General features: G+C 42.5%; 2 protein-coding genes across 3 annotated transcripts in view; both read right to left on the bottom strand.

Annotated features, from left to right (window-relative positions):
- LOC119503753 (zinc finger and SCAN domain-containing protein 2-like) overlaps positions 1-27,500 on the bottom strand; it is a 681,462-nt gene that overhangs the window by 155,408 nt on the left and 498,554 nt on the right.
- The window catches only part of LOC119503733 (semaphorin-6D-like), a 145,356-nt gene that overhangs the window by 67,065 nt on the left and 50,791 nt on the right, over positions 1-27,500 (bottom strand). For both annotated transcript variants that reach the window (XM_037795668.1, XM_037795669.1), the window contains exon 3: positions 2,367-2,489. The gene's annotated coding sequence lies outside the window, so the exon portion shown is untranslated. The remainder of the gene's footprint in view (positions 1-2,366; positions 2,490-27,500) is intronic.

The following is a 27,500-nucleotide window of genomic DNA, read 5'->3' as shown; positions in this document are numbered from 1 at the left end:
ACGGGGCACCAATATAGGTCTCCTGGTGAATGTCTGGTGTTTTTAGACCCACCCATCCACCCCGACCTCCTACCTATGTGGCGTTTGTCGCTCTTTATACTTCCTGGTTCACGATTACGTGGATTAAATATGAATTGATTTTGTGGGACAGTATATGAATTACAGTGCATTACTTTTCGTAGGTATAGCTATGAGCGGTGAAAGAGACCTGCCTGATCCGGGGCAAACAACAATATGACAAAGACAGACTGACTGATGCATGAAATAGTTGTAAAACCCAGTCTGTTATAAAGCTAACAGATCAATATTCATCTCCTCGTCCCAAAGACAGGAGTTTACAGACAATATGAAGACCATAAACATCTGACTGACCATCACTTCTTGTTTCTTCAGGGAGTTATAAACCTCTCCTCTATTAGCAAGGATTTCACCGCCACGCTTCCCTGCCTTCTACCATCACGCTGTGTGTGTGTGTGTGTGTGTATGTGTGTGTGTTAGATGAAGCTGAATGAGAGTCAATGGCAGCAGAGTGAATAATAGTGTGTGAGGGTCAGCTGGAGAGAATGAGAGTAAATGAAGTGAATCAGAGTGAACGTGAATGAATGAGAGGAAACACTAAACAACAGCAGGAGACTGAATGGAGGTTAATTATAACAGCGAGATGAGAGTAAGTGAATGAAACGTGAAGGAGAAAAGAGGAGAAGAAGAGGAGAAGAAGAAAACCAATCACGTCATAAAACAGAGAAACTAAAGAAACAGACAGCTGGAGACGAAGAAAAGGAGAAAAGGAGGAGAGAAAGCAGGAAGAAGTGACTCTGAAAGAAGAAAAACTAACGTGACAGATTCGGATAAAAGACAAGAAAAACAAAGAGAAAAGAAATGAGAGGAAATAAAGAGTAGTAGAAAAGAGAAGCGGAGTGATGAATGAATAAAGGATGAGGATGGAGGGATGCTCATCTCACAAGTTAAACTATTCCTCCTCCTCATTCAGCTATTTTTATTTCTATCTTCTTTTTTATTTGACTATTGCAGCTGCCAGATTATTTTCTTTTTCACTCTAACATAGCCTCCCTCCTTCTTTTCTTGTTCCTTCTCTCTTTATTCCTTCCCATCTCCCTTTATTTTCACTGTTTTCTTCTTCCTTCATCCTATCTTTCTTGATACTCTAAAGCCACTTTCTTTGATTTTTTTCTTTGATATTTCTATGATTATTATTCAGACCTCTGACACGTCACACTGTTATATTTTTAGTTTTTGAGAGAAAGCATGCTGTGAATTCCAGTCATCACTCAGAGTCAGAAGTTTCTAGGGTTGTCCTCGACTAAAGAAATCTTAACACTCATACTCGATTTAATTGACAGATCTATAAAACTGAGTTTCTCCACAAAGAATCACACAAGAGCACCACTTTAAATATTGTTTTTATCAGAGACGTGCTCATAAGCTTCTTGAAAATAAGTCATTCAGCATGAAAAAAGCATAAAAATGACCAATCGACTAAAGAAATATTAGTGGACAAAGACCAAAATGACTGATTAGAGGGGGCAGCCCAAGAATTTATTTATTATTATGATTATTATTTCTGCAGACACTTTTCAGCTCCAATTTCCAAATAGTTTCATTTAATTGAGACACTTTATCCTGTTAGACATTTGTGTGAAATTGGCATAATTAGCACATTAATTATTGAGTTGTGGCCAAAAACGAGTCTTGTGAGGTCACAGTGATCTTTGACCACCAAAATCTAATCAGTTCATCCAAGAGGACGTTTATGCCAAATTTGATGTGCAAAAAACAAGGAAATAAAACGCCCCCCGGAGGCATAAAACAACCTGTCAAACTGTCTAGTTTCTAATCTTTTCCTGATAGCAACAAAGTCAGATGAAGCTTTTTTGAGCATTTGTAATCTTGTGTTCGTTTCTCAGTAATAACTGGCTGGCTGGGTGTGAGTGTGCTGCCCTTCTCATTGATTCAATTAAAATGCAGTTCATCACTTTTCCCAGAGAAAACAGTATTTTTTTCTTTTATAAACAAAACCATAACCGCAACATCTGAATTGTGTACACGGTTTACGTGCTCCATTTATAAGACTTATTACTGGTGCAAACACATGAAGAGTTACGATGGAAGGAATGATGAGAGCGAGTTGTTGAGAGAAAAAGTTTGAATCAACAACCAGAAATAATGGAACACTTAATGGTCTCATTCATAACATTTTTATGTAGGCGAATAATTAAAAAAATTATAATCCATCCACAGAGCTTTTAGAAAGTTGCCGATCCCAAGTGCTCGGTGATAAAAGGAGGCCTGGCCTCACTGACGTATTCACACCACTGTATAAACTGTAAAGATATAAAGATACTCACTGTGTATAAATCTGCTGAGAAGGAAAGGTGAAGCCTCCAGCCGGTCAGGTGACAGCAAGTTCTCACTGTGTTCCAGGAAGTAAACAGGAAGTCAGGAGGCGGGGGTGGACCCCCTCAGACGTCCTAAAACAATACACAAAAAGAAGAACGTTTTAACCTCTTCCACTTCTTGAGGGCACCGGCGCCCTCGGCTGACTTTACCTTCTTTCAGAGGTTTTAGCGGCTCAGTTTCAAAGCTAGAGTGAAGATACTGGTATCATATGAAGCTAGAAAACCTAAAGAATCCATTGGTACCAACCAATGAGCCCAACTGTATTCATGTGGGATGATGTTAGTACCCATAGGAGCCATTTCATTGCAGTGACACCATTTTTTTAAACTTGCAACGAGCAAAAACCAAGATGACGACGGCTGAAAACCAGAATGGCAACGACCAAAAACCAAGATGGCAAAAGGCAGAAAGCCAAGATGGCAACAACCACAAACCAGATAAGGGGGTTGCTCGCCATCCAATCGCAGAAAAATGCAATTCTTGAAGAAATCTTCAAATGTCAAAAGTTTCTGATCCCAAATCACAGCATGGCTTATTCTATGGTGTTCCTCAAGGTCTTGGGGTCTTAATGTGGTATTTTGGAGAGATTATTGATCATTTTGATCAATCCTCCAGTGGTAAAAAAATTGTTAAATTTAGCACCAAATCTGTGCAACAAATGGTATCAACCCAAACATTGCTGCAACAACTTATGAGACATAATAGAGCATGGGGATGATCATCATATACTTCTGTCATAACATCATACAACTTGACACACAGTGCTGAGCTGCATCTCAAATTAATCTTCAGGTTCCCAGCTTTCAGATGATGTACACCACCTCTATGTGACATCTACTTTTGACCCGCTATCTCCCCCTAAAGACCCCCTGGACCCCCCTAAAGAAGACAAAAACATGTGGAAAAGGTTAATAGGACAATTAGACAAAGGTTTTTCAGTGTAGTGACTTGGAGCAGCAGCTCACTTAAAGGGAACTTCCATCTGATATGATCAGGATGTAAAACAAAGACACACGTCTTCTTGAAGCTAATTGGATTCCTTCAGCTGGAGGTTTGGATGTTTGGATGTCGGGTCTCTGGAGGTTTCACATCTCGTCTGACGGCACAAATCCAGATCGACTGAAATCTAATCAGCTGTGTTTTTGGCCTGAAGCCGATCAGTCCGACCGATTTCATTCATGAAGAAACACCGAGCCAAAACACAAACGTCAGATCAACATGCAGAGAGGAGGAGGAGACTTCCTTCCTTCCTTCCATCCTTCCTTCCCTTGGATCTTCAGTAGTAGATAACAAAGAGCACAAAGAAGAGAGAGTTCAGTCCCAGCTGTGTGATAAAATCCTCCTCTTAACGAAGCCGAAGCGGCCGCCGCTTGTTAGCGAGGCGGTGGAAGGAAGATGTGCATGACTTAACCTTTCCTAGCGCTAATGGGAGCCATTAAGTCGAGCGGCGTCCAATTAGAGGCGACCTCCCTTAACAAGGTCAAACAGTGGAGGATCATGGGAGAATGCAGGATGAGTCAGGACGATCAACGCTGATACCTGCAGACCTGACGAAGAGTAAACCGGACAGGAAGCCACTCAGATCAGCATCATCGTCTTGAACTCTTACTTTATTTACTACAATAAAATGCAGGCCTGAAATCTCCATAGATCAACATGTTCCTTCACCAGTATGAACACACAGACTGTAGTTTATCCTGAATCAATCCCACATACACCGCCCTGCTGACACTAACACTCTAAACCAAGATGGTGACGACCAAAAACTAAGATGGTGACGTCCAAAAGCCAATTGATACCATTACGAGACTATCAATGGATACCGTTACGAGAGTATCCATGGATACCGTTACGAGAGTATCCATGGATACCTTTACGAGAGTATCCATGGATACCGTTACGAGAGTATCCATGGATACCGTTACGAGAGTATCCATGGATACCGTTATGAAGAGTATCGATGGAGAGTTTCCTCTGAGATTTGTTCTGTTTCTGTTCATCTGTTTGTTACAACATCAACGTATTAAACCTTTCAACAACAAATGTGATCTCTATCATCACAGACAGGGCTGGTTTGTCATACACTGATCTCACATGTGATGGTTTTTGGAGGTTAATCCTCTGTGACAGTCTCTCTCTCTCTGATTGACTTTCATCACCACGCCGACACTCTGCTCTTCTTCTCCTCTTCTTATCTGTTCAACCATCCATCTCTCTTTATTTCTGCCGTCACGTCTCACTCTCTCTCTCTCTCTCTCTTCCAGCCGCCTCGTGACTTTACGTAATCTCTGAAAGCTTAATTGGCAGGAACAGAACGGAGAGTTTGTGCTGCCAGAGCTTTCACAAGAACACGATAAGTGACAAATAATAAGCATCAAACATTCAAATAGAAGAGTCCCATCAGTAAACAGTGTAGCGCGTGGAGCTCCACGGTATCATAAACACACAACATCCATCCCTTCATGACAGGGATGATGATGACTCATATCGATGTCTCCTGACAAGAAAACAAACACGACGCTGAACAGGTGAAGAGAACCAATACTCTATTAAATTAAAGAGTATTTCAAACATACGTTAACCCAAACCACGACCTTTTCCTGAAACCTACCAAGTACTTTTGTTGCCTAAACACTACAGGAGCTGCACTGATAGCTCGTGTTGCTGGACATTAGTAGGAAAATGAACGAAAAATAAAATAACTTTTCATAAGATATCTTTCTCATCTATGAAAGTCCCAAATGGCGTCTTCAAATGTCTTGTTCTGTTGACCCAACAGTCCAAAGATATTCACTTCACGGTGACATTAAAACACACAGAAGCAGGAGAAATGTTGTTGATTAATCTGATCTGATGATCAACTCAGGGGTTAATTGGTTTAATTCTGTCAAATCAGTTCCTCCGTAAACGCTCTGAGAGACGTCAAAGGTTCAGAGCACTTCTATTGACTCTAAATGGCTCTCAACATGGCAGCGACTGAGCCGTCAGCTAGCAGCCAACAGTGCAAACAGCTCTTCCTTCTCCTCCTCTTCCTCTCCTAATTTCTCTCCCTCCTTCTCTTCTTCCTCTCCTTATTCCTGTCTATCCTTCTCTCCCTCCTCCTCATCCTCTCTTTATTCCTCTCCCTCCTTCTCCTCCTATTCCCCGTCATCTTCCTCCTCCTCTCCTTATTCCTGTCTCTCCTCCTCTCCCGCTTTCTCCTCCTCCTCTCCTCTTCTTCCTTCTTTTTCTCTTCCTCCTCCTCTTCCTCTCCTTATTGCTGTCCCTCCTTCTCCTCCTCTCCTTCCTCCTCCTCTTCCTCTCTTTATTCCTCTCCCTCCTTCTCCTCCTCTTCCCCGTCATCTTCCTCATTCTCTCCTTATTCCCGTCTCTCCTTCTCTCCCTCTTCCTCCTCCTCTTCCACATCATCTTTCTCCTCCTCATCTTCCTCTCTCTCCTCTTCTCCCTCTTCCTCCTCTCCCGCTTTCTCCTCCTCCTCCTCTCCTCTTCCTCCTCCTATTCCTCTTTATCATCATCTTTCTCTCCCTCTTCCTCCTCTTCCTCCTTCTCATCCTCCTCTTCTGTTTGATTTCACTCATTCTTTAATGAAAGACTCTCTCTCTTCTTCCTCTGAACCTGCTGCTGATCGTTTTCATCTCTTCATCTTCTTCTTCACATTGATTCTTCTCCTTCGACGTTAATGAGAAGTCGACCTCTCAGATTCTTTAATAACTAGTCTCATAAAACTCACACTCGTCTTCCTCCTCTTCCTCTTTTCTGATCTTTATAAATCTCTTCTTTCTTTCTTTCTTTCTTTCTTTCTTCCTGCAGGATCAGTTCTACAGATGAATGCTTCAGAACTTCTCATGTAAACACCACAGAGACGCGGTTAATGGATTAAATTAAAGGAGGCACTCTTACAATTAAATGTAGAAACAAACATTACTGAATGTATTAATCTACCTGAAAACATAGGAGAGTGAACTGTTTTATTTTTATAATAAAAACGCACTTGAACCATTTATTTTCTACAGTAAACAAACTAAAATATGAATTATTATTACCAGACTTCTTGTCCACAAGTGCACCAAATTTCAGGTTGTTATATAAACTGAAATATTAGTAACAGTAATAGCTGTAGTAACCGCTGCAATTTCTTCCTCTGTCAACAACCGTCTTTAACAATAAAAACGTAACTGCAACCACCGAATGAAGGATTTCATTGTCGTATAAAAAGGAGCAGTAGATGTATGTATGTGTCCAAACCTCTTTCTTTATCTGCCTACACTTCTCTTTTTTTGAATAACTTTTATTTTATTATTTGTTTGTTTCGTCGTCTATCTCATCCCTTTCTCTTTCCAGTTCCTTCTGCTTCATTTTCTAATCGACTCATCGATTCCTTTGAGACTTCCGGTTTACTTTCTTTTCTTTTAACTAATTAAATCTCTCTTTCATTACTCCTCCTCGTCTTCATCTCGTCTCCATCCGTCTCTGTCCCATTAGAGCGCTCTGCTAATGAACATCGTCCGTCCTCTCTTCATCTTCCTCTTCTCTAACTGTCCTCCTCTTCTCTTCCTTCATGTCATCCCTTCGTTCATTCATCAACTCATCTCTCCATCTCTGTCCTCCTCTGTCTGGCCTTTCTGTCTCTTCCATCTATTTCTGAGTAAATATGTCCGGCTACACACCAAACACAGCCGGAATGACAATACAACACACTGTTAAATAGCAGTTATGCAGTGGACTATATAATCTCACATATCCCTAACTCTATGTAAGGTGTAGATTAAAAAAAAATCAATTCACCTGTCTTTTTTTTACAATTTTGAAATAGATGTTTTTTAATGCCAGAATCAATATATTTGCTTCATTTGAGTCTATGTGGAGGTAGAAGGAAGTTACCGCTTTTATTGTTGTAGTCTGAGTAACGTGACGTCATATCCGTTCCGTATCCGTCAACCAAAACAAACTGCAGCCGGTCGCAACTAGAAAGTATAAAACGTCGGAGGGTCTGCGTGGATCCGACCTGCACCCTCACATGTGAAATCCAGCATGGTAAACACTACACAGCCAGTAAAGGATGGAAACACTTTGGGTTTCACACATTGGCAGGTAAAGCAGAGCTAGACATCACGGCTAAAGCTGCATGCTAACTCCGTCACGGACAGGAAGCGTTATCGTATCGCGGTAACATTGCGGTCGAGCCGGCCGTCGCTCTCATCTTCGTGGTCAAATGGGCCGACGCTACAACTGTAGAGCACCCAGATACTGACATTTATGTTAAATGCATTGAAACGGCCCCGATGGAGCTGACCATGGATGTATAAAGAGAACGGAGCTGACGGGAGAGCTAGAGACCACCTTGGAGAAGTTAGAGGAAGTCTATTATTACTATATAGTAGTCATACGAGCTTGTCATCAAGGAGGTTAAATAACGCTCCAAACTTGTGCTAAATTTTGACGAGGAAAAACTGTCATGTCTATTTTCAAAGTGATCCCTTGACCTCTGACCTCCAGATATGTGAATGTAAATGGGTTCTCTGGGTACCCACGAGTCTCCCCTTTACAGACATGCCCACTTTATGATAATCACATGCAGTTTGGGGGCAAGTCATAGTCAAGTCAGCACACTGACACACTGACAGCTGTTGTTGCCTGTTGGGCTGCAGTTTGCCATGTTATGATTTGAGCATATTGTTTTATGCTAAATGCAGTACCTGTGAGGGCTTCTGGACTATATTTGTCATTGCTTTACAGGTTAGGTACATTTTGAACAGATTGTGAGGAGGAGCTGAGAAACCTCATGAAGGAAACTCATTTCAGCAGCTTGTATATACGTGGTCTCATTCTTTAGTTCACCACCATGAATGAGGGTTGGAACGAAGAGCAGACTCCTCAGATCTTCAGGTTCAGTTCCGTCTATACCAGTAAAGTATCTCAAACATGAGTTCAGTAAATCATCCTCATCTCTCCAGTTAAAGACTAACAAAGTGTATTTTTAGATCCTCCTCCCTCTGCTTCGTCCCGCTCCTGTCTTCCATTCTCTTCTTCATCTCTCTGAGTAATAAATCTTTGACAGCGTCTTGATTCCTCAGCATCAGAGCGCCGACGTCGGCCTGTCAGGCGAAAGAACGTCTTTATCAAAGAACAGCAGCGTTATAATCACCAGAGAATCAGCCACGATGAAATAAAAACCTCACAGCCTTCACAGTTAAACCTCACTATAAAGAAACCATCCACACAGGACGCCGTCTCTACTCTTCTTCTCTCATTGTGATCAACGCAGACCACTGTGACCTCACTTCACCCCCCCCACCACCACCATCGCCACCATCCATCCATCAATCATTCAAATCCTGCCATTTTCCATCCAACATCCAGTCGTAGACGAACCTCAAAAGATCCTTCAGGAGGTCACGAAGGTCTCAGATTTTAAATATAACCCATGATAGTCTGATGATCCATCATCACAGCATCAACAATAAAATCCTATTTTAATATTTTATAAGACAGATATTTACCTGTTTTTCCAGCTGTAACCAACAAATACATCAGCTCTTCACCTTCCTCCTCCTTTAATGAATGACATACAGGTGAGGTGTTTTCCTCACTATCATAATCTCCTTTACCGGTTTCTAAAACTGAAAAAACAGGAATGCAAATGCTTGATGTCGTGCTGTGATGTCAAAAAGGATTAAATGATGTGAAGGTGGGATATATTTCAAGTGCAACGAATGAAATCAGTTCATTGATTAACTGAAAGTAAAGCGGTTTTCTTCAGTAGGAGCGTGATGCTCAAAAAAGTGAGAAAAATGTCTGAAAAAGTGAGAAAAATTTATGAAAAAAGTCGAAAAAATATTCGAAAAAATTCAGAAAAATGTAAAAAGAAAAAAGTTGGAAAAATGCTTGAAAAAAGATACAAAAAAATGTTTGAAATGTGTATAAAAAAAAAAAAAAGAAACATGTCAGAAAAATGTTGAAAAAAAGTTAGAAAAATGTCGAAAAAAATGTCGGAAAGAAGTCAGAACAATTTCACAAACATGTCAAAAACTTTCCGAAATAAAATGTTCGAAAAAAGTCTGAAAAATGTCCAAAAAATCATCTTCAATCAAAGTGCTGATGATGAAAGTTGAATTTTTTTTTAGAAAAAAGTAAACAAAGTCTGAAAATGTCAAAAAAAATTCTAAAAAATGTAAATTGTCCTATCCCAGTAGGAAACAAATAGGCATCGTAGCTTCAGAGAGAGAGATGAGGCTTTAGGCTGCGTCGTCTTTCTAATGACGTATTTTCACAGTCTGATACTTCAACAGTTTTACAACAAACTGAGACTCTCTTGACTTGCAAAATTATCTTTTAAATGTTCAGACATCATTCTGTGTGATTCATGGTGCAATTGAAAAGGGATCAAATAAATATTTCTCTCTCTCCGTTGACTACCATTCATATATATTTCCTAAGTAAGGTTCCATGGCGGTCCACGGGAAGGGGCGGGACTTAGGCTCTCTATTGGTTTCATAATGAGGTTTAAGACATAATACTACTGAATAACATGTTAGTATATTCAGACACATCCCATATGATGTGATTTAAAGGTCCTGATGAATTTAGTATCTGGACTGTTGAGGTTGGATCGTTCAGTCAAACATGAGTTTTCATGCTTAAAAAGTACAATAAAAGATTTGATGTTTATTATAAAGTTAATACGCTGTGGTCCTGATGTTGCATCAGATGACATCACAACGACCCCGCGGGTCCTATTACATCATCAGACGGGTTCAAACTCTAAAAGGCAGAATCTTTCTCTTCTTCTTCTTCTTATTGTTTGTTATTTAATGAATCTTAGCGTCCGCTCGGCGGCGAGGGGAGGATGAGCGACAGATGGAGGAGATGGTTCAGTCCTGCTGGAAACGGATCAGATCAGAGGGTTTAACAGAGATTTAAAACCCGCTGCAGGCCGAGCTGTTAACACTCAGTCACTGTTATTGTTTAGTGTCAGAGACGGAGACGGAGACGGAGACAAAGACGGAGACGTGTCACTGAGATAAAAGGTCTCTCTGCTTTAAACTAACAGGATTACTAAAAGCTTCTCATCAAGTTCTACTTTGTTTTCAGCAGCTTTCTAAATAATAATAATATATATATATATATATATATATATATATATATATATATACATATATAATATAATATATATAATATACAGGATATCTACACATACATGTAAACTAGAGCTTCCCAGCATGCATCACACCTCCATGTTTCCCTCCTGACCTGAGTGGGTTCAGAGTTTATACCAGGTTATCCCGGCTCCGTTACCCCCTCCTCCAATCAGACCGCAGTAATCCCAATCACGTGGCTGGCTGTCTTGGCACCCCCCAGGCCCCCCCCAGGCCCCGCCGCCATGAGGACGCTGTTAAGCTGCTGTGTTAGAATCAGTTGTTGACCTCTTAGACCTCAGACCTGGACCTCCCCCCCACCGCTACAGGGAGGAGAGCCGGCCTACTTTCAGTCAGTACTCTGAACAAACAGGGCGTGTTTCTGGGTCAGCTGTGACCTTTGACCTCCAGGCCGCCGGGGAAAGCACCAATTAAGTTGATGTAGTTTGTTGTTGGCAACACTTTTCACCGTCTGTGACCTCGCTGACCTCTCACACTCAGGAACTCTCTTAGAGACAGTTTTTTTTCTCTCTGCTGGACTCAAAAGCGTCCCGGTTCTGTATTCTCAACATTCAACATTGAATCAATGTCACTCTATAGTTCGCTCCACCATCGCTTCTTCTTTAAAGGTCCCATATTGTAATAAGTGAGATTTTCATGTATTTTATATTATAAAGCAGGTTTAAGTACTTTATTAAATACTGTTAAACTATCAAAACGCTCAATATATGGAAAAATACACACGGCTTTGATTCAGAAATTGTGTGTTTGAAACAAGCCGTTTGAATTTCTGTCCATTTGTGATGTCACAAATATACAATACTTAGACCATTACACGTTTTTAAACGTAAATATTCCAAATGTTGTCCCAGTTTACTTCTGTTGCAGTCAATGTGGATAACATCAGCTGACAGGAAGTAAACATGGACCCAAACTGTTGCCTGGCAACGCAGTTCCATTGCAATTCTGTTGTTCTATTAGAAACACAAAATACAAGTATGAACCTGAAAATGAGCACAATGTGGGACCTTTAATGAACCCCACACTGTGTGACGTAGAGCTCTGATTGTCTTTATGGCTCAACAATGACAGCTACAACACCACAGAAAAAGAAGAAGAAGAAGAAGAAGAAGTAGCGTCACCTGACGAGAGAAGAAGTCCTGTAGTGGCTGTAAGGGGGCGCCAGCAGGACTTAAGACTGTTGGTCTCTGAGCTGCTGACAGGATTACACTGGACTCATACACACCGGATTATCTACCCAGAGTGCACTCAGTCTGTGTCTGTGTCTGTGTGTGTCTGTGTGTGTGTGTGTATGTGTGTGTGTGTGTGTGTGTGTGTGTGTGTGTGTGTGTGTGTGTGTGTGTGTGTGTGTGTGTAGGGATTGGGGTTTTATAAGAGCTCAGTATTGGCCGTATGTAGACGGTGTGTGTGTGTTTGAATCTGTTCTTTAACCTTCTGTCATATTGTAATAACCCCGTCAGTCTGCAGGATCATGTGTGTGTGTGTGTGTGTGTGTGTGTGTGTGTGTGTGTGTGTGTGTGTGTGTGTGTGTGTGTGTGTGTGTGTGTGTGTGGTTGTGCACTTCAAGGTCTCTATCACATATATGTTTGTGTTTATTCAGGGTAAAATGTTGGATTATTAATCCGTTTTCGCATGCAGAAAGGAAAAAAAACGCCACAAATATATAGATTAATTTAAAAAAAAATTAAATTCTTTAATATAAATAGTTTTTTTATCAAGACTTTTTTTCTTGTAATATTACAACTTGTCCCATTTAATTTAATACAACTTCTTCCATAATATTATGACTTCTTTTCCCTCAAAATCACAACTTTATTCTTCAAATATTAAAATGTTTTACTTACAAAAACTACAATTTATCTTTATTTAATAAATATGTAACATTTCTAGTGAAACCATTACTTGACTTGATTTGAAGCTTCAGAAAGAAGAAATAAAAATACATTTCTGACCCTTTAACACACACAGAGTCCCCGTCTCATCCCTGTTCGGATGCTGGTTTCCATGGAGACGTGTCTCCCCTCCTCCCCCCAGCCAATTACATCTCTCCAAGAAGTTCAAAGACGACCAATGGGGGCGCGGCGTCAAGTCAGGAGTTATTTTTAACCTCCATGTGAGCGAGACGGACGGACGGAGGACGGACAGGTGGAGGCGATGGGCCGACAACGAGGGAGGAGAGCGTCTAAAGTTTTAGGTTTTCTGCACAAACACACTTTTATCAGCTGACACTCTGATGTCTTCTGTCTCTCTCTGTTAGTGTCGTTATTCTCTCTCAATTCAAGTCCATTCAGAGGGGATTCATTGTCTTGGGAAACATCTGTTTACGTTGCCAAAGCAAGTGTGAAATAAAACAAAGAGATCTACTAGAATAAAGAAATGTGCGAACAGAGCTGTGTAACGTTGTAATCAAATCTATAAACCAGGGCTGTCAAAGTTAACGCAAATTTGTTTTAATTAGTTAGTGAGGTTTTATTTTCCAGTTTTGGCTCCTTTAGAGTAACTTATACTTGTAGCTCTTAATTTAAGAGTCCTCCCGTTGACTTTAACAGCAGCCTCAAGCTCTTTTTCCTTCAGTCTGCCTCGCCTCTTTTCATTGTCTTACCATCTAAACTCCATGTAAATAAAATAACTTTAGTTTTACCAAGAATATCTGGTTTAATGTTTCCTCCCTTTCCCCTTAAACAAGAGTTATAACAGCTCTGTTTCCACACACAACACAGGACATGACTGCTTTTACACTTCTCTGCTCGGACACATTAACATGTTTGACCTGATGATGGCGCTAGATGAATAGTGAACCACATTTCATCAGATTTGTCCCGTCAGTCAACACCTTCAAACTGAAGTCACGACACATTTAAACACAGATCACATGAGCAGAAGGTGAATCTGCCGCCTTCAGCACTATAACAAGCGGGATAGATAGATAAATGAAACGAGAGCCGAGGATCTGAAGGAGGAAATAGTGACTTTCTCAAAGTGCAGTTTGGTGACAGGTGTTCCCTCTCACATCACCGCCCAGCCGAGGCTCCACACTAAACCGAGCCTCTCATCTTAAATAAGGGCCTGACAGCAGGACCGGCTCATTTTCACAGCGCTCAAGTGGACAATTTCCCCCCCGACTGGCCGGCTGGATCTACTGAGATGCTGCAGAAAAGCTGCAGCGTCAGACGTTCCACAGCCTGGAGGTCCGCTGATCTCTGCTGCTGCTGCACCTGAGAGTTCACACCTGACAGCAGGACGCTTCATATAGGGGTTCATAGGGGGGGGGATCCAAACTGAGTTGAATAGATCGACCCCATTGTCACCGATATCTGATCCGGTATCAGTGCATCCTTGACAGCCAGGAGAAACCTTTATTAATAATATGTTGATGTATTAAAAGGGGAGACAGGTGGACAGATCTCACGATGAAACTTCCCAAGTTGACTATTCTTTTTTTTGTAATACAAGTTTTCTAAAATTTGATGTTTAAATATGCAAACCAGGCGTATCTAATGCTAACTGTTGGTGAATTTAGGAGACATCTACAGACGCAAGTAGACAAAGTAGTAAAATAAATGTTTTCTTTCCACTAGTCTGACAGACGACACGTTATGGAAGCAAAACAGAACAAAATCACTAAACTGAGAGTGAATGAAAAACGATGTTTTGGGCTGTACAGTCTCAGCTTATTCACAATCATCAATTACAAAAACATGTATAGATTCCAGCTTTGTATTGTTTTACTAGAAAACAACGGTTTGGTTTCTCTCTTTTCTTTTAATACTTTGTGGACAACAAGATAAACATTAATTAATTATTAATTATCAGTTGATTTATCTGTTTCATGTGTTTGTTTTATATATTTATCAGATAAATTAACAGCAGCCTGATTCTCACCTGAGAATAATCACATATCATCAAACACACACCTGACTCTCTGTACGCCACACAGACACACACACACACAAACACACACACACACACACATGCACACATATGCACACGCACGCGCACACACAAACACACAGCGTGACATTTCGTGCTGGGCGACATCTCTCAGACTAACAAGCCGATCCTCCGGTGGGGAACAGCAGCGCTAACAAAGACAGATCGGCTGATGACAACACACTGAATGTCACCGTGTGTGTGTGTGTGTGTGTGTGTGTGTGTGTGTGTGTGTGTGTGTGTGTGTGTGTGTTGACCACAGCGTGACTCACTCAGCTTTTTTGGAGAGAAAATGACTTTTTTGCTCATTTTGAGGAGATTTATTGTGTCGAGAGCTTCGCTGAATGCTGCTTCTTCTTCTCATCGACTCGCCGCCTTCGTTCAAACACAGAGTGGAGAAAAACAAAATAATCTTTCAACATGAGACGACACGATTCATCGTCCCGTCTGACCATCCGACAGCTCCATTTTACGTCAAAAAAACGTTCAGTCGCAACGCGACAACGGAATCACTGAGCTCTGAAACACGTTATTTCCAACGGCTTGCGCCACGGCACGACGGCTTTGCTGTGACGCCGTGATGTGCGTCAAACGCAGCTGAAACCGTACCGCGGTGTCGGGAAAAGACAGTTGGTGTAGCTCTATTGACATCTGGGTGGAAACAGTAGAGCTTATACACGCTGTACAGCGCCAGAGACAGGTTGAGAGACAGGTTGAGAGACAGGTTGAGAGACAGGTTGAGATAATGAAAGGGAGGAAACCGGGAGAGGGCGAAGAAAAAGCGTGAGTCTCCCGGGGAAATCGGGAGGGTTGGCGAGCATGGTGACGGCCGACCGTTGGCCCGGTGTGTCCGGACCTTCAGACTGTGAAGGACTGAAGGTGAAGTGAAGCTTCTGCTGAGATGTGGACGGTAATGTCAGGATCACACTACAAGATATCTTTGACGGTTACGATGGTCACTATACTATACTCGTCAGATTAGACGATTGAGAGTCATAAATTCTTGTCGTGACTCGGCCGCGACACGTGACGGACTACACGTCGGTCCCTTGTTCCGACAATACACTCTCTCCCGGCACTGTTAATGTACGGGCTTACCGGGGCCGTGACGGAACACGTCGTGGAAAGTAAAAAAATAAAAAAATAAATCGAACACGCTAGACTTTCTGTCGCAGCGTCGGTTGTCGCATACTATGACACGCTACACGACATAAAACGATCTATTGTCGCACACGACACTCATTTATCGTTCCCGATCCGAGTCGACGCCCTACGACGGCCGTGTCAGGCTGTAATCGGGCTGATACCGTTTAGAGATCACTTTAATCAGAAGCACACCGAACACAGTTTAACAGCTGGAGGGACTCTGAAGTAACAACCTTTATCTGAACACACACACTCACACACACACACACACACACACAGTCAAATTGACTGCAGTCCAGAGCAGCCGAGCGAAGAGCCGAGAACACATCAGATCTGAGCTCCATTAATTTGTCCTTCCAATAATGTCAGACACACCGCCAGCTCTTAAATACCCAGCACACAACGAGAGCTACACACTGACTCGGTGTGTGTGTGTGTGTGTGTGTGCGTGTAGATGTGTGTTTGCACACACAATACACACACACACACACTAACTCATACACGCCCACACACACACTCTGAGACACAAACATAATAAAGGCCACACATGGGCAGGCAGGTAGACACGAAGCAGGAATAATCAACCGCCTGCCAAACTCTATACACACGCGCACGCGCACACACACACACACACACACACACACACACAGTGTATTGTGTTGACGTGTCTCCTGCAGGCTGCAGAGCTGCTGCAGCTTTAAAGCTTCAGGACCCGTTCAGACCATCAGTGGTTTAATATTCTGTTATCGGAGCTCACAATGACACCAGATATGAACAGAGAGAACACAGCGAGGCCGTGTGCCGTACACCAGGAGTCATGTACATGTTGGACTACCTGCATGTGCCCTTCGACCTCTGCAGCTCCTCCAGTATCCAGACTACCTCCCACACCTCCCCTCTCTCCTCCTTACTGGCTCCCAGTAGCTGCTCCGGTCTGATTCAAAAATCACCGGTACTTTCCTCCTGAGCTGTGGATATCTCAGGTCCATCCGGGGCTCCAGACTAACTTCTTACATGGTTGCACTGGTGCACCTTTTGTCAGTTTTCCTTACAGGTAGGAATGCACCGATACCACAGACCGAGTACAAGTACAAGTACTTACATTTGGGTACTCGCCGATACCGAGTACCGATACGAGTACTTCTCTGTGCCAAAAGACCCTCGTTAACAGCCAGCTGGAGGGTGTGAGCGACACACGGCAGGTTGGGGAGTCCCGCATACGAGGCGGTGCGCTGCGACCGGCTCTAGGTCGGCTTGGAAAGGCCGAGTCAGAGGGTGCAAGCGAACCGCCGTGGTGAATGACAGTGAGGGCCGGCGCGCGGCAGCTGAGGTGGGATCCCGGCCCCGCGGGGTCGGGCGCACCACTGGCCCGTCTCGCCCGCACCGTCGGGGAGGTGGAGCGTGAGCGCGTGCGATAGGACCCGAAAGATGGTGAAGAAAGGTTAACGTCACGCTGCCGTAAAGTGGTATCGGAGCCGTTTTGCGAGTACGAGAACATGAGCACAGTATCGGACACGATACCCGATACTGGTATCGGTATTGGTGCATCCCTACATATAGGCCGACACATTGGGAAACCAAAATGCGTCCTCTGTCTTCAGGTTCTAGCAAACAAAGCCACAAAACCGGCCGAGCTAAAGCGACGACCTTATTACAAAGCATCCTTGGCACCAAAAAGTTTGAGATCACAGACATGTTTTTTTTCTCCCTCTTTATTTGTTAAGGGTGCTTTTTTAAAAGCTTTTAACCTGAGAGAAACGTGAAAACTGAATAAAAGAAGCGCGGTCACTTCAGGGTACTCGTTCCTGGTAGATTACTTTGTAAATAATCATCTTAAAAGACTTTCACGTGATGTTCCCGTCCGACGCTGGAAGTTTTCTGTCTTTATCTCAACAAGAACTAAACAACGACATCAACAACCAGCAGGTAAACTCCTCCGAGTCCTGACCTGCCTGCTTCTATCTCATCCTCCATATCAAACCTCTGCAGTCTGTCTGCCTCCATCACCTCCATCACCTCTCCTTCATCACTTCATCTCTCCACTACAGTCTCGGCCTCCTCAGCTCTGTGGCATCACGCTCATGCTTTCGCAGCAGACGATACCAGCAGACGCTCGTCCGCCGAGCAGTCTGATCCTCCTGCTGAGCATGCTGGGATACCGTGGCTGCCGTGGCAACCAAAAAATAGATGGCAAAGAGGCTGTGGGAGGAGAGGATCGGAGGAAGAGGAAGGGAGAAAGCGACGCCGAAGGTTAAAACGACCTGGACGGATAGAAGTAATAAGAAGATATGGAGGAACAAAGGAGGGAGGAAAGGAAGGAAGGATAAAGGATGAAGGGATGAGACAGAGATGAGACGGCGACTCTCAGTCTAAACCTGCAGGAGATCTGATTTAGAGATCTGACGACCCAGCAGGACACACAACCCCACACACACACACAGAGGGGCTCGGTGCTGCTGGGTAATCCGCTCTCGGCCTCCCCTCTCTGGGATTAGAGCCTCGCTGGGACCCCCGTGGAGGTCAGGAGAAGCATTCAGAGTCTATTCAGGCAGTTTTAATTGATCAGTATCAGCTTTAGAAAACCTGATCTGCTTTTATAAACTCCGTTCAAACACTAGAAGGTCGGGCTGGGACGATACACCTATCTCCTGATTAAATACCATCACGATACGATACGATTCGATATGTATTGTGATTTTTAAGTATTGCGATTCGATATTACGATTTATTGTGATTTTTGTTAACTTTTTTAACACTAGACCATGGGAACAAGTTGAATCATACACTTCTAGGGACTTTTACTTTGGAAAATCTCTAAATTAATCCAGTAAAAATGTTAGATTTTCAGCAGGTATGTAGTCAGAGATGTCTTGAAGTCAAATATATCAGGATCATTGTCAGGAATTATTTAGTATTCCAGCCAACCAAAAATCAAAGAATACACCTTATTTTGAAAACCGGACCGTATACTTCCTCTAACTTCTCCAAGGTGGTCTCTAGCTCTCCCGTCAGCTCCGTTCTCTTCATACATCCATGGTCAGCTCCATCGGGGCTGTTTGAATGCAGAGAACACTACAATGGCACTCGGAGAGCGCAGACCTCCACCAAGGTGCGTGACTTTAAAAACAGATCACAGCTCACAGCTGGCAGTACCGTGAGGTGGTCGGCTTGTTATTAACACGTTGTGTTTCCGTGTAACGTTATCGGCGAATGCCTCTCTCATTCAGCAGCCTTGTTGTGTCTGTATAACGTTACACTACGTTGTCTCTCATCCCGTCATCTACCGCCTTTTTACTTTCTCACCGCGGACGGACAGCAGCTCCTGGGGCACCTCGAAGTCTCGCCACACATCCACACACGTATCTCTCTGCTCTCAGAAGGAGGAAGAAGACGGGGTCACGCATCATCAGTTACACTGCGCATGTGTTATACCCTGTGGTCTTAATGCTCAGGCTGATCGGAATCCTTATAAAAAAATTCCTGGATCCAGATCATGATTCGGATCGCCACCAAAATGTAATGGATTGTTCATTGTGCCACACCCCACCCCTCCAAAAATGGCATTCAAATCCATCACAAACTTTTGGAGTAATCCTACTAACAGACAGACAAACAAACAAACAAACCAACGCCGGTGAAGGAGGTAATAAATTGTCAGTATATGGGTGCTCTACAGTTGTAGCGTCGGCCCATTTGACCACGGAGATGAGAGCGACGGCCGGCTCGACCGCAATACGTAACTTTTCCTGTCCGTGACAGAGTTAGCATGCAGCTTTAGCCGTGATGTCTAGCTCTGGGAGTGGGCAAATATGCTATGTACATTTTTACTACTGTAAATCAATTAACAACACAAAACAATGACAAATATAGTCCAGAAACCCTCACAGGTTCTGCATTTAGCATTAAACAATATGCTCCAATCATAACATGGCAAACTGCAGCCCAACAGGCAACAACAGCTGTCAGTGTGTCAGTGTGCTGACTTGACTATGTCTTGCCCCCAAACTGCATGTGATTATCATAAAGTGGGCATGTCTGTAAAGGGGGGACTGGTGGGTACCCATAGAACCCATTTACATTCACATATCTGGAGGTCAGAGGTCAAGGGACCCCTTTGAAAATGGCCAGGACAGTTTTTCCTCGCCACAATTTAGGAGCGTTATTTAACGTCCTTTGTGACAAGCTAGTATGACCTGGTTGGTATTAATGGATTATTTAGTTTTTTTCTAGTTTCTTATGATTCCAGTATCTTCACTCTAGCTTTAAAACTGAGCCGTTACAACCTAAAAACCAGAAGTTCGTAACTTCTGGGTCTAAAAGAAGCCAAGAAAAAAAGGATAGAAACCCCTGAATGGGAACCAGCCCTGTTCCAGTTATCTCTGTGATGTATAAACTGGTATCCATCTGAACTCTGGAGAAGACAGAGAACAGACTTTCCAATAAATTTCAAGAAGAAGAAAGATCTGGACGCATCCTCGGCTCTCTGCAAAACACTACTGACACACATCAGATCAATGTGACTGAACAATAAAGGCTCTTCTGATGAAACCCAAAACCTCTAAATCCTTCGTTTCAACTGTGCAGATCGATACGAGAGAGGGGAGGAGGTGTCATCCGTCCACCGGAGACGGCAGATGTTGTATTTTAACTTTAAGAGAAAACTCAACTCCTGTCAGGATCAATCGCTCATTTTGAAAACTCAAACCTAAAGGCTGCCAAGACGGTTTAAAGATGGTGAAAACCCTGAACAGCAGAGACACGGGAGACGCTCACTCACAGCAGTGGAGACAGTTTGGAGGAACAGTTGATCATTTCCTCGCTGTTTAACCACAACACAAATAGTTTCTGGAGGTTTTTTTTTTTTGTGTCTCAGCGGCGTCTGAGGCGAGGACGCAGTAAAGCCTCCCACCTGTGTGTGCTGTCTGCTGGCTCCCTGTTTTTTGGGTCGTGTTCAGACAAGTTAACCTGGGAATTTCTCCATCTCGGCTCCGGTACAACTCACCATCTGGCAGATTAGCTGTTAAAGCTCAGTGAAGTGAAGTTAAGCGGCGCTGGCAGCCTCACCGCTGTCAGACTTTACATTTTGGGGGAGCGAGGACAAAGACCGAGAAGTTTTTTCATTTGCTACCAAAAGTTGATTTTTCATAGAAGCTTTGAGGTGGTTTAATCAGGTCAAACACTGCAGCTGCACACACACATGCATACAATAATAGTCATATAATAGGGTTTTCAGATGAGAAACAATATGCGGAGAAAGTATGAAGACATTTTCACTGCACAATAATCCGACAATGAACATGTTATGGCAGCAAAAAGCCCAAATAAATCTGAATTCCAGAACCAAAACTCAGCCCATCCGTCTTTAGATGAGCTCGAACGGGACTGGACCAAAGCTACAGCCTTTACAGATGCTTTATTGCATTTGGACCCAATTTGGTCCACAATCCAAACGCCATGAGAAGCCGTAACAGAGGCTGATTGCTGGCGTCCTATGGGTACCACAAACTAGGATTACTGGGTTGAAACTGGGCCAGAGTTTTAAGCTCATTTGAAGCAAAGAGTTTAAGAGGTTTTGGTTGAACGTACCTGGTGAGGAGGGACGATCGAGGAGAGGACGCACACATGGAAAAAAAGAGAGAGAAAGAGTCACATTAGTTCACACTGCAGCTCTAAACACCAAATAAATGGAAAAAAGGAAAAGAACTGTCACCAAACCAAAATGATGATACCAAAAACAACTTAGAACACACATTAACTAAAAGGGTTAACATTTTCAGTTCATCAGAGTTAATTGTAACATTTTGGTTTGGCCACGATGGCGACGGCCAAAAACCAACATGGAGACGGTCAAAAACCAAGATGCTGACGGACAAAAACCAAGATGTCAACGGTCAAAAGACCAAAAATGGTGACTGAAAAAAACAAGATGGCAACAGACAAAAACAAAGATGTGACGGTCAAAAACCAAGATAGCAAGGGCCATTGTGAATTACGTTGTGTTGCAATGATTAAACGCATATATTGGAAAAACTCAATAAAAATTAAAATTAAATATGAAATTTTAAAAACTAAATATTTTTTCAGGTGGATTCACGATCCAAACAGAATGGCCTTTGATTTCTATAAATGTAGGGAAAGTTTATAATCTGAGAGCCAACACAACACAACATATTCTCTACTTTTATCCTCATGTGATCAGTGCTGCATCGTCTGCATAAAGACAGATTTTAAATCATTAATATATAATTAAAAGAACAATGGCCTCGAGACACTTCCCTGGAGGACGCCACAAGTTATGGATTTAGGACATGCAAGTGTTTACATTCCTTACAATGTCAAAACAATTATGAAATGTATAATACAGTTTAAATAAGATGGTCAAGTAAGCAGACAAAGTAATAAATTATATATTAAAAATCCTGAAAGAGCAACATGCTAGCATGTAATGTAGCGTTATAATCCAAAATTTCACTAGATCCTCTGAGGACAAACCTGCTCCATTAGAGGTAGAGTAAGAATCTAACAATACTAAAGATGTTTCCTGATGTGTTGGTGAGCAGCAGTTATTTTTAAAATGAGGTCAGAGATGATGATTACAGGACAGATTGGATGGTAAAAACTCGAGGGACAAACTGTCAGGAAGCAGTTTAGGCTCTAAAAACCTGAACAGCAGCACAACCCACTGCTGCTATTTATAAGAAAACAGGTCAACAAAACACCGACTGGGCAGAGTTGAAGTGTGAATACACAGAGGTACTGAGTCAACGCCTCAAACTGTCAGCATACATTCACACAGAACAACGACACCCAACACATTACCAGGTTTGATTGGCAGCTCAGGATTTGGAAACATTTTGAGTTTGGAAGGTTTTAGAGAAAAGAGAGGATGGATCTGCAAACACACACACACACACACACACACACACACACACACACACACTCGGAGGAAGTTTAATAGTATGCAGCTGGTGTTTCTGCAGGCTGTCAGAGCTGAATGTCTCTCTGACAGCTACAACACTGAAACACTCAGATACAGCAACCATGACTGACTCTGTGTGAGTGTCTTAGAGTAAGTAAAGTGTGTCTTGAAAAATGTCTCAAATATGTGCAATTTCTCATTTCTCATCGCTTTACGCTTATTTTAATTGCAGGAAAACATGTTTTAAAAGAAATGTATAAATGAACCACGTCTCCCAGAATTTGTTCTTCTCTTTGCCAGATTAGAGAGTTTCTACCAGGCGGCAATCTCCAGGTCTGAGGAGTGAAGTCAAAGCTGAAGTGTCTTAAACCTGCATTCTCTCTAACAGCCAGCAGGGGGCGACTCCTCTGGTGGCTAAAAGAAGACTGTTTCTATAGAAGTCTATGAGAAAATGAGCCTACTTCTAACTTGATTTATTACCTCAGTAAACATTGTAAACATGAGTTTATGGTCTCAATCACTAGTTTCAAGTCTTCTTCAATACAGCATGATGTTCATTTAGTAAATGATGTTCCCATTTAGAGTCAAAAAGACCATAAAGCAGGGGATGCTTTAGGGCGGGGCTACCTTGTGATTGACAGGTCGCTACCACGGCGTTGTCCGGTCTGGGAGTTGCCCGTGTTTTCATCTTACAACTTTAACCCTTTCACAGAGTGTTTTCAATACATAGTTTGGTTTCAGTTCAGTGGCGACGGACAAACACCAAGATGAATACAGTCAAAAAAACAAGATGGCGAAGGCAAAAAAACCAAGATGGTGACGGCAAAAACCAAGATAGTGACATCCAAATGCCGAACTTGAGGCTTCAAAACCGTAGTCCACAAACCAATGGGGGATGTCACCGTGACAACGTCCTCTTCTAATACACAGTTGATGGTTTCTACACAGTCGTGTGTGTTCTTATTTCTTATGTTCAATATGAAAACACAGATCTGCCTTCGAAAGCCATTACAGCAGCTGTACTGTGTGTGTGTGTGTGTGTGTGTGTGTGTGTGTGTGTGTGTGTGTGTGTGTGTGTGTGTGTGAGTGTGTGTGTGTGTGTGTGTGTGTGTGTGTGAGTGTGTGTGTGTCTATAATGATGATTTGACTAAGAAACCATTATGCTAATGATCCATCGCCTGAAAGGGGCCGAAGCTAATGAAGGATGGGACGGGAAGACGAAGGAAGAGAGGAAGTAAGGTGAGGTGGGAAGGAAAGGAAAGACCTGTCTTCATCAGAACGTTGTCATATAAACCAAATAAAGAACCATCTGGTGCTGCGGTCAGTTAGTTGCTCGGCTGGTTTCCTGTCCGACTCTTTTATATTTGAAGAACGCTCTTCATCTGAAGTGTCTCAGCGTCGATACGAGCTGACTGGCGGCGTCGCTCCACTGACGGTGAACGGGAGCTGGCAGCACGACTCAGCTTTTACAGACATTTTCTGCTCCATCACTGCCAACAGAAAAAACCTCATCGCTCTCTGTTCATCAGCTGAGGAGGATTTCATGCTCTCGTTTCCTCTGAACAGATGTTCCTCTTATATCCTCCAAAACAACTAAATCCACTTTTGCATTTATGATTCTAACTGTACTTAATGAACGTTATTAATAAAGGACTTGTGGAAGCAGTTCTTATTTATGGTGTTTTACTAAAGAATCAAATCAAGACTTCCCTCCAAATGAAGGAGCTCAATACAACATCATATTAAAGAAGTTTAGGATTTTCTCTCAGTTTTACTGTTTTAATCTGATGTCTTTTAGCCTTCGATGGGGAAAAATGAGTGTCAAAGTATTTGTACTATTCAACTAGAAATAAAAGTCAGGATTTTTGGAAACGGCGAAAAACAAGATGGCGATGGACTAAAACCAAGAAGGCAATAAAATAAAACCAACATGGCGACGGGCAAAACGCCGTACTCGAGGTTTATTAATGATTAATTAGTCTGAGTAATTTTTTAAGAAAAAAAAAGTCTAAATCTCTGATTCCAGCTTCTTAAAGGTAAATATTTACTGGTTTCTTTCTTCCTCTATGACAGTAAACTGAATATCTCTGAGACCTTTGAGGACGTCCTCCTGGGCTTTGGGAAACTCTGATCCTCACAATCATCATTTATAGACCAAACAACTAATCGATTAATAGAGGAAATAATCAACAATGAAAATAGTTGCAGCCCCGGTGTAAACCTCCAGACTCTGAATGGACGTTTCCTGTGACGAGTTTCATTATAAAAAAGACTGTCTGACTGTTTCTCTGATGAACGCTGATACGACACGCTGTCCTCCACTCAGAGGGTCGAAGCTCGTTAGCCTAGCGTGCTAACATTAGCACTGATTCCCATTATGAGTTACTTTTGATTAATGTTGTGTCAACACCTGCTGAGTCATCAGCTGCTCTCATCCTGCAGTAAAGAGAGGAGGGACACACACACACACACACACACACACACACACACACACACACGCACACACACACACAATCATCTGTCACGGCTCTGCATTCATGACATTATGAAACCGCTATTAACTGCAATCTGGACTATAAACATCAGCTGCTGTGTGTGTGTGCGTGTGTGTGTGTGTGTGTGTGTGTGTGTGTGTGTGTGTGTGTGTGTGTGTGTGTGTGTGTGTGCGTGTGTGTGTGTGTGTGTGTGACGGCCTGTCGTCTGGTGTTTTCGCTGCCTCATTTCAGATAAATAGACACATCAGACAGACGATTAACGCTGATGGAGACAGAGAGAGACGGTCAATTAGGAAATACAAACTAAAAATAAAACACTGATTAGAAACAAAGACAAGGATGAGATGGAGGGAGGAGGAAGAGAGGAGGAGGAAGAGAGGAGGAGGAAGAGGAGCACAATAACACACCAACACTATAACGTTCAAGGAGCTTTATGCAGCGTTTCCCATAAACATTAATGTCATCCTGTTCTTTAAAAGAGTGTCTCACTGTGTGATCGCTCCGTCTCTGTTTGGGATGAACGACGGCATTCACCCAGCAGACCGCCGTTCATCCAGTGAAACTAGAAGCAAACATCAACTTATTCTGTCTTTAGTCAGTCAAGTTAACATCAACCACATTCCTAATCCTGACTCAGTAGTTTTGTTGCCTAACCTAAACTAGGGATGCACGATTCCGATACTGTGCTCATGTACTCGTACTCGCAAAACGGCTCCAATACAACGGCTCCGATACCGCTTTACAGCAGCGTGACGTTAATCTCTACTCACTATCTTTCAGGTCCTATCGCACGCGCTCACGCCCTCACTTTCATTGCGCCACGGGGTTTTGCGGTCGCAGAACCCCGTACTCTGTTCCTCTGCTCCTCTGGCTGCACTCAGCTCGCTGCACCTCTCACGTTCATGCGTGCACACTCCACACTGCAGAAGAGTTAGTTTAGCTCCGAGAATATCTAGTGAATGTACAGTGGACGTTTGTGCAGAAATAAATGCTGCAGCTCCTCCAGACCAACAGAGGTTCTTGTGACATCTCTGCAGAGAGAAACGTTATCGTCCCGAGGGAGACACCGGCACCCGGTTGGAGATGATAATGTTTGGGATGAAGCAGGAAAAGCCAACACTAGGATCAGCAGTGATTCATGGAGAGACCTTCGTCTGGTCAGCTAACATTACTGCCAAGCAGCTGAAATATAGAGTGATATTGTGGTTTTAGCTGACGTGTGTCGCCTCACTGTTTTGAGCGATGCTCGTTCATGTCTATTTAGAGCGAGCACGAGCGCGACGCTGACTTTCGTTGACTTAACGGCCACAGGTGTCGCTGTTAACAAGCATTTCTGAATCTTACAAACACTCCCTTTAAAGAAATTAGTGCCGTTAAAACTAATTTGTGTTAACATGTTATTATTGCATTAATTTTGACAACCCTAATTTTCATGAATATCCATTTGAAACAATATCGGAGATAGTTTCCTCTTAAAATAACTTTATAAATAACTTATAAACTAAAATAGTTTTCTTTCTTAGAATGATAAGACACTAAAGGTTTTACTAAAGAGTTTGTTTTTCATTATGATCCCATCAGCAGTTCTAATAAAACATCATTCTCCTGCAGCAGAACGAGACGAAGCCCCGAGGAGGAAACGTTTCATCGTCAACAGAAAACAGAAGAAGAAGAAGAAGAAGTTTGGGAAATGTTCAATGTGTGTGTTTGTGTGTGTTTGTGTGTGTGTGTGTTAATCCCCCCTCCAGTCGCCAAATTAGATAAGCACCAATCAGATCTACCCACAATCCCCCACGGCTGCCCCAGATGAATGCTGGGTAAATGAAGGACAGAAAGTCAACACACACACACAAACACACACACACACACCTGATTAAAACTGGCGTCATGCAGATGAATTCTGTGTGTGTGCGCGTGTGTGTGTGTGTGTGTGTGTGTGTGTGTGTGTGTGCAGGTCGCTGCAGGCCGACTCCACTCTCTTCCTGTATAAACTAACTTTTCTTTAACAGTCATATTGACTCTCTAAACTCTCAGAAGACGTTTTATTTTAATCTGATTTATTAAATGAACATCTGCAGACGGAGCCGGAGGAGACGCCCGCTGCACTAAAGGCTTTTTATTCTCACTATCTCTCTGAAATTTGAATACAAAAAGTTTCTTTATAGCTTCCTCTATTTCTCAAGGAAATGTTTTTTTTTATTTTTATTTTTATTTTTCAGTGACTCATGTTTTTATTCTTCACTTAGACAGAAAAAAAAAAATACGCTGATTTTTCCTCTTCAACCAAACTAAACTGAAAATCAACCAAGAATCAGTTTAACACGCAACAACATTATGTACACTACACTAAATAAATAAATTAGATCGATAGATAGATAGATCGATAGATCGATAGATAAATAAAGGAATAAATAAATAGATGTATAGGTAAATGAA

Source organism: Sebastes umbrosus, chromosome 15, assembly GCF_015220745.1.
Source record: "Sebastes umbrosus isolate fSebUmb1 chromosome 15, fSebUmb1.pri, whole genome shotgun sequence".
Taxonomy (NCBI): Eukaryota; Metazoa; Chordata; class Actinopteri; order Perciformes; family Sebastidae; genus Sebastes; species Sebastes umbrosus.
This window is presented reverse-complemented; position numbering and strand designations above follow the sequence as displayed.